At 32.2% G+C, this 7,114-nt stretch overlaps 1 pseudogene; it reads right to left on the bottom strand.

The window, feature by feature from the left end:
• Window positions 1-1,576: 1,576 nt before the first annotated feature.
• On the bottom strand, window positions 1,577-5,863 carry LOC120213250 (annotated as a pseudogene).
• Window positions 5,864-7,114: the final 1,251 nt, after the last annotated feature.

Here is a 7,114-nt window from a genome sequence, read left to right as displayed (position 1 = left end):
ATAATAGGATGTTTGCGTGTATATATATATATGTCTAATAATATTTTTTAATATCATTTTTTCAAATATTTTAATCATTAATTTTTCATCTCTTTGACCTTTAATTTTTTTTTTAAATTTCTAATAAACTCAATTAACTGATAAAAATAATAAAATTATTCATCTAACATAAATTAGCTCATCTTTTTTATCACTACTAAAGCAAATTATTTAGTCTTTTTTGTGTGAAAAAAATCCAAAAGTTATTTAAACATAACACAAATATTTAAAAATAAAGCATTAAAATTTGTAAACATATAGAATATATATTAAAATTATTAAAACTGTATAAAAACAGAAAACGTGATTTTTTTTCAAAGTGGAAAATTTATTATTTTTTCTGTTAATTAATTTAATCTGACAAAAAGTAAAAATGAAAAAAAAATTAAATACTAAATATTATTTTTCAAAATAAAAATGTCATTAATATATATATATAACACATTTATTTATGTATGTTACTTATATTTGAATTCAAATTTATTAGAATATCTAAACCCTATTTCATGTTTCATAAATAGTTTATTCTTAAAAGTAATTCAATTTATATAGTCATGATTATTTTGATAAACTAATATGCTCATAGAATTCATTATTAAAAGATCAAATTAGTTTAAGTTTGAATTTGTTTGATGGCTTGAAATGAAGCCATATTAGCCGGAGTCATGCACCCCAAATTTAAAAAAAAAAAAGGTTTTAACTAGTTGAATACGTTCTGTTGTAAACCTTAACCAAACAAGGTATTTGGTTCTGTGTTTCTGCCGCGTGTAGAGGGCCTTCATGTCCTTGTTTCAAATCCCAGTAGTTCCATCTTTTTCTTGACTGCACTTTTGCCTCGAGTAGAGTTGAAAGGTGCTTCCCAATCGTCTCTTTCCATGAGCATCGCTTCACAAACGGGCTTCCCTTTGCCTCTACTCGCCACAACAAGCACCGGCGGCAGAAGCTGCGGAGAGAGCTCTTCATACGATAACAAGAAGCAGCAGCAAAAGACACCGACCGACGTGTATGAATATTGCCCCAAACGGTGCAAGTGAAGCCACTCCAAGGAAATCTATTTTACACTTTTGGCCAAGTAACTTCCATATACCGTGGTGCAACAAGGCATAGGTGGACTGGTAGCTACGAGGCTCATTTGTGGGATAACAGTTGTAGAAGAGAAGGGCACATCGCACACCGCACAAGGAAAGGAAGGCAAGTATATTTGGGAGGGTATGACAGAGAAGAAAAGGCAGCTAGAGCTTATTGACATGGGGCTAGACTGTCGGCTTACTGGTCCGTGCGGCCCTTAGATGTCTTGCTCGATTGCTCAACGCCTAAGGCTGCCTAAACTCTTCGGTTGTTGTTGCTATAACGTAAGAACGATGGGAAAGTAATGAATACCTAATAAATCATTTTATTTTTCTTAAATAGTCTAATATTTAAGTATCTGTTAATATTTAATTTGATTTCGTCCCTGCATGGAATGGAAAAAAATCCATATAATAATTATAATAAATTATATTTGGTACAAATTTTCTTGAGAAAATTTTTCTTCTTCTCTAGGTGGTGGATTTAGGGTTAGGTTGCTTGAAAGCAACAGTAGGAGCAATCCGACAGCTCTGCCTCTGATGTTCGAGCACAAGTTGAGCGGCAAAAAAATCGAGCTTCTCGAAATTGGTTTGGTCGGTCAACTTTTTTCCGTCGAACAATACCGATTCGACGTTCTTTTTGCTTCAGCATCTCGTCGGCGATGGCCGTCAGCATCTTTACATTGCTGGGGCTGGGATTTGTATCTATGTTCGCCTCACATCGCCCTAAACTGCTTCCATTTGCCTGTCCCACCACAAATTTTATTGCAACAAGAGAATATAGTCGATGACTACGAATATTGAATATAAATACTTTTACGTTCTTCACTTATGAATTGAAAGATAATATATTTAAAAATATTTGAATTTATGTCTTCTTGTATGTTATAATAACAACTATATTAATCAAATTCAGACTATCGATAAAAAAATTAAATATCCATAATATTAGAGTTAATTACATTACACTCCTCAAACTATGACCTAATTTTAAAATAGTCTCTATACTTTTGAACTTTCCAATTTCATCCTCAAACTATGATTCTCATTCTAAATTGATCCCCCAAACTTTTGGACGTCCCAAATTCGTCATGAAACTATAACTCTCATTTTATATTGGTCACTAGACTTTTGAATGTTCTAATTTCATCCCTAAACTTTTGAATGGTTTCGGGAATGTTGTTGGAATATTAACAACTTTAAAGATTAATTTAGAATAAGAGTCAAAACTTTTTGATGAAATTGTAATGTTGAAAAATTTATAAACCAATTTAGAATGAATGTCATAAAATATTATCACACTATATAAAAGGCTAAAAGTTAATTTGATATTGATTTTCAAAACTACAATGTATTATGAGAAAGTATTTTTTTTTAAAAATTTGATTTAATATTTAAATGTTTAGCATCGATGACAAAATATGTTATTTAAGAAAGTAAATAATTATTCTAAACATGACCTTGTAAGCTAAAAGTACACATTGAAATGATATTTAAATTATAAAATATTATAATAATAATAAAATATATCAACTTGAATTATGATAAAAATATATAAAAATATATTTTTAATAAAAAGTAAAATTATAATGATTCTACATGGTTTATGAATAATTCTAAAAGTATATTTCAAATGCAATAGTCGGAATTGTTAACTTTCACATTTAGGTTTAAAATTAATTTCCAAATGCACTTTTTTCCTCAAAGCTTATTTGTTTAACATCGTTTAGGATTCCAAAAGTAAATTTTAAACTTCAAAATAATTTTCAACTACAATGTTTTTTTTTTTAGTAATTTAAGAGGATTACAAATTTTTCTTAATTATTAATAACATATACACATTCCGCAAATGTAGTTATTCGAACCTATAACCTCAAGGGAGAATAACACTCCCTTTAACCACTGAGACTACTTATGAAGTTATAATAGAGACGGTGACATGAATCTTAAATAGGGATGGACATGGGTCTGGTTGGGTCAGGTTTTCAGTCAACTCAACCCGACCCAATCCAAAATAATATATTTATAAAAATATTACTTCTATTCAATAAAAAAATAAAGATTTAATTGAAAAAAATAATATATAGAGGGCTATTATTGCAATTATCCCCAAGCACATAAGGTAAACTTACATTTTACTTTTGGGTTGGGTCGAATCGGATATTTTTCACCCTAAACTCAAACTCAACATGAACATAACCTCTACAAAATTTGACACAACCCAAAACTGATTTTTTTTTAAATTCGAGCTAATAAGATCAAATCGAGTCGGAATCAGATGAATTTGGATCCCGTGTCCATCCCTAATTATAAATGGCATATTTTCAGCATTACTCAAATGATGTCCCCACGCACTTAACCATGCTTTTACTTCTAACAAACAATGCAACAAATCAATTGGAGGTTTTCTTAGAAGTGTAGGAAAAACATTACCATAGGACTCAATTCGAAGCAAAATAGGAAGAAATTTTGTGAAAGTTTTCTCTTACACAAATTCAATGATGCTTTAAGTGTCCCATTCTCAAAATAACCGTCAAATTTGAGCAAGAAGGCACACAAAATTGAAACAACTTTAGTTTTCAAATTAACCCAGGGTAAGTGTATATATTTAGGATTGATAATTTAACCGAATTCGACAGGTTATGGCTCAACCTATACTATCGAAGTTTTTATATAAAAATTTAAATTCAGTTGGTGTTAGATTTTGTAAAAGATGAGGTAGAATTCATGTTTAGGGATTTGTTTTATTTAAAATAAATTATTACCTAATTCAACCTAAAAAAATAATATAATTTTCTTTTATATATTTAGGGATAATTGTTATAACATATTTCTATAAAATTTTAATTAGTCCCTAACTTATTGAATAAAAATAATATATATATATATCAGCTCAATTCAGATGTAGTAATCTTTACCCCAAAGTTCTAGTTGTGTTTCCGATCAAATAAGACCTCCCTAAATTCAAGTCAAATCAAATACGATTGGAGAAGGTATACTTATTAGGTCCAGTAAAGTTGGTCAAAACTTGAACAACCCGTTATCATCCATATATATATTTCCTAGAATTTCAATTATGATAATAACTAGAGATGATTAAATTATTTGAACCAACTTATTTTGATTGAATCTAATCTTATAAGGTCAGAATTTTATTGATCGAAATTGATTTTAAGATGAAAATTCCCGACCTAACACGTGATAATAATATAATTCCCCTTTATTATATATATATATATATATATATATATTATAATGCTCATATCTATATATTATTCTATTAGCTACCTATTTATCAAAAAAAAATTGTGGTAGATTGAGTTGAGACAGGCAAAAATTTTACCTCAAAATTTGAATTAGATTCAAATCGGGTGAAAAATCATCAAATACCAAGTCGAATTCAAATGAAAGTTTTTAATTTCAAATCGAATTCAAGTCAAATAAAAAATTGACTTTATTTGACATGTGCTCATCCCTAGTAATAGAATTATCATTAATACATCATATAAGAAGACGTAAGCAACCATACTTAAACCTTCAAAATATATTGATTTAAAGGTGGGAAGTAGTTTGGATACTCCAAGTATTGTATGAAAATACCAATAAAGTTGAGTTTTTACGCAAAAATATATTACCTGAATTCTTACGTAATTACTGCTTCTGCATTGTCTGAACGCCATGGCAACGGCTTGGTCCACCGAGTCGGCCGAACCATCTTCGGATATTCTAGCCATCGGTTTAGCCCAATCCTTGACCCTCCAATTCTTGACTTGTTCATATTCGTAGCTTATCTCAAGTAACGAACCGGTCCCCAATGACAACACCAACAAATCCTCTACCCCTCTAACGAAATGGAACTCCTGTTTATTATGCAACACGTGCGTAATCGCGGCGGCTGTCGGGTTGCTCATTGCTAAGCTGCCGTCGATTGCCACGCAATTGGTTTGACCATCTACGGACCGCAACATAACTGGATCAAATAAACCCGGTTTAGCCAACGTGGCCCGACATACATCTGATATCGGGAAGTCGAAACCGTCCGTCTCCAAGGCGTCCGCCCTCGAAAACAGAAACGGCGCCGTACTGGAAAGATCAAAACAGGGGATCAAAACCGGTTTCAGTGTATCCTTCAACGTCAAACACCTCCCGTCGGAGGCCTTGAACGCCTCCTTCACCACCTTTTTCAAACCGGTTGAACTCGAACCGGTCGAATCGTTTTTCAAAATTATCTTCAAAATACCGTTTTGTTTACCCTTCCCAGACCGGTATATCCGTTTCGCATTCTCGACAAGGAACCGCCACGTCGCTTCGGTAGTAAAGATCGGGCGGCTGCCATCTCTGGTGGCGATTAGCATGGCGATGAAGATACCACCGACGCCAGAACCTGCGGCGACGTCGGCGTTTGGATTACCCGACTTAGATTTCAACGCGTGTTCAAGATAAGCCAAAGCTTTCCCGCTAATAATCCCTCGCATGCCGCCGCTATCGATGCTCAAGATACAGATTTTACCTCGCTGGTTCTTGATCGCCGACGAGGGATTCTCATCATCCGGTTGAATCAACGGTGGCGGTTCAGGCGCCGGCGAGACCGGTTTCGGAATCCGTAGCTTCTGATGATCATCGTAACCAAACAAAAACTTACTTTCAAGAATCGAAAATATCTCGTAGCTCAAATTATCTGTGTCGATACTGGGTTCTTGCATCTCCAATGAACCAATCGAGGACATTATCAATACCCCAAATTAAAAAACACTAAAAAAATCGAAAAATCTCTTCTTTCTATAAACTCAAAGACCAAAGTATTTTGAACACTCCACTATGTTGTTGTTTGTTTCTCACATGAAAAATTCGTCTGCACAGATGAAAAACTTGGTGAGTTCAGCTTCAGAACAACGAATTAACAAAATTAGTATAAAACAACAATAGAATCAAAGTATCACCTTCTTAAAAAAAAGTTTGTAAACACTCATTTTTTGGGACTTTAAAGGGCTTATTTAATATATATGATAATATATAATGATAGTTTATGAAGTATATAGTATAGTTTTTGAAAATATTTTTTTAAAACATATAATATATAGTTTTTAAAAGATAGGTTTTTGAAAACATATAATATATAGTTTTTAAAATGGTTTTTTTTTTAAAACATATAATATATAGTTTTCAAAAATAATTTTGAAAACATATAATATATAGTTTTTAAAAGATAATTTTTGAAAACGTATAATATATAGTTTTTCAAAACGGTTTTTGAAAATATATATAATATAATTTTGAAAATATATTATATAATTTTTGAAAATATAATATATGTTTTATAGTTTTTAAATAAATATATAGTACATATTATATTATATATTATTTATTGTGTTATTTAGTATTTATTATTTTATTCATTTATTTACTTAATTATTTTTATTGGTTTTAGGTCCAAATTAAATATGGGTCCAATAAGAGTCCAACATTCAAGTCCAACAAAGGAGCTCAACCAAGCCATGCCAACTTGACCCAGCAAAACAGCCCCGGTTAGAGGGTTTCACCTAGCCCAAATTAGTTTTAGAGTTTCATGCTTAGCCAAGGGTTAGTGTCGCACGATCAAGGGAGGTCAAGAGCCAAGCATGAGTCTCGCTAACCACGTGATCGGTAGATCGGGGCTAAACTGGTCGAGATTTTCGGCCAATAATCGGTAGATCAACGGGAACGTGAACAATACGAATGAGTCAAATAATCGGGAAACAATCCTGTAATGCTCTAAGATAACCCCGAGATATTCGGGACCACAACGGCCGGCTCCAAGGCTATAAAAGCCTCTGACCAAGCAAAAAAGGACCATTGAAAAACTCAACGAACAACGCATAAAAAAACCCAGCGAAAAATCGAAGCAATCCATAGCAACCAAGCAACATATCAACAAAGTAATATCATTGAAGCGAGGTATACCAAACATACAAACAAAAAAACAAAAGCAAAGAGTGCTCGAGACCGAAATCAAAAAGCAAAGCTTAAAG

This window comes from Hibiscus syriacus, unplaced genomic scaffold, assembly GCF_006381635.1.
Source record: "Hibiscus syriacus cultivar Baekdansim isolate YM2019G1 unplaced genomic scaffold, ASM638163v2 tig00110020_pilon, whole genome shotgun sequence".
Classification (NCBI taxonomy): domain Eukaryota; kingdom Viridiplantae; phylum Streptophyta; class Magnoliopsida; order Malvales; family Malvaceae; genus Hibiscus; species Hibiscus syriacus.
Note: the sequence above shows the minus strand (reverse complement) of the source record. Positions and strands in the feature narration are given on the sequence as shown.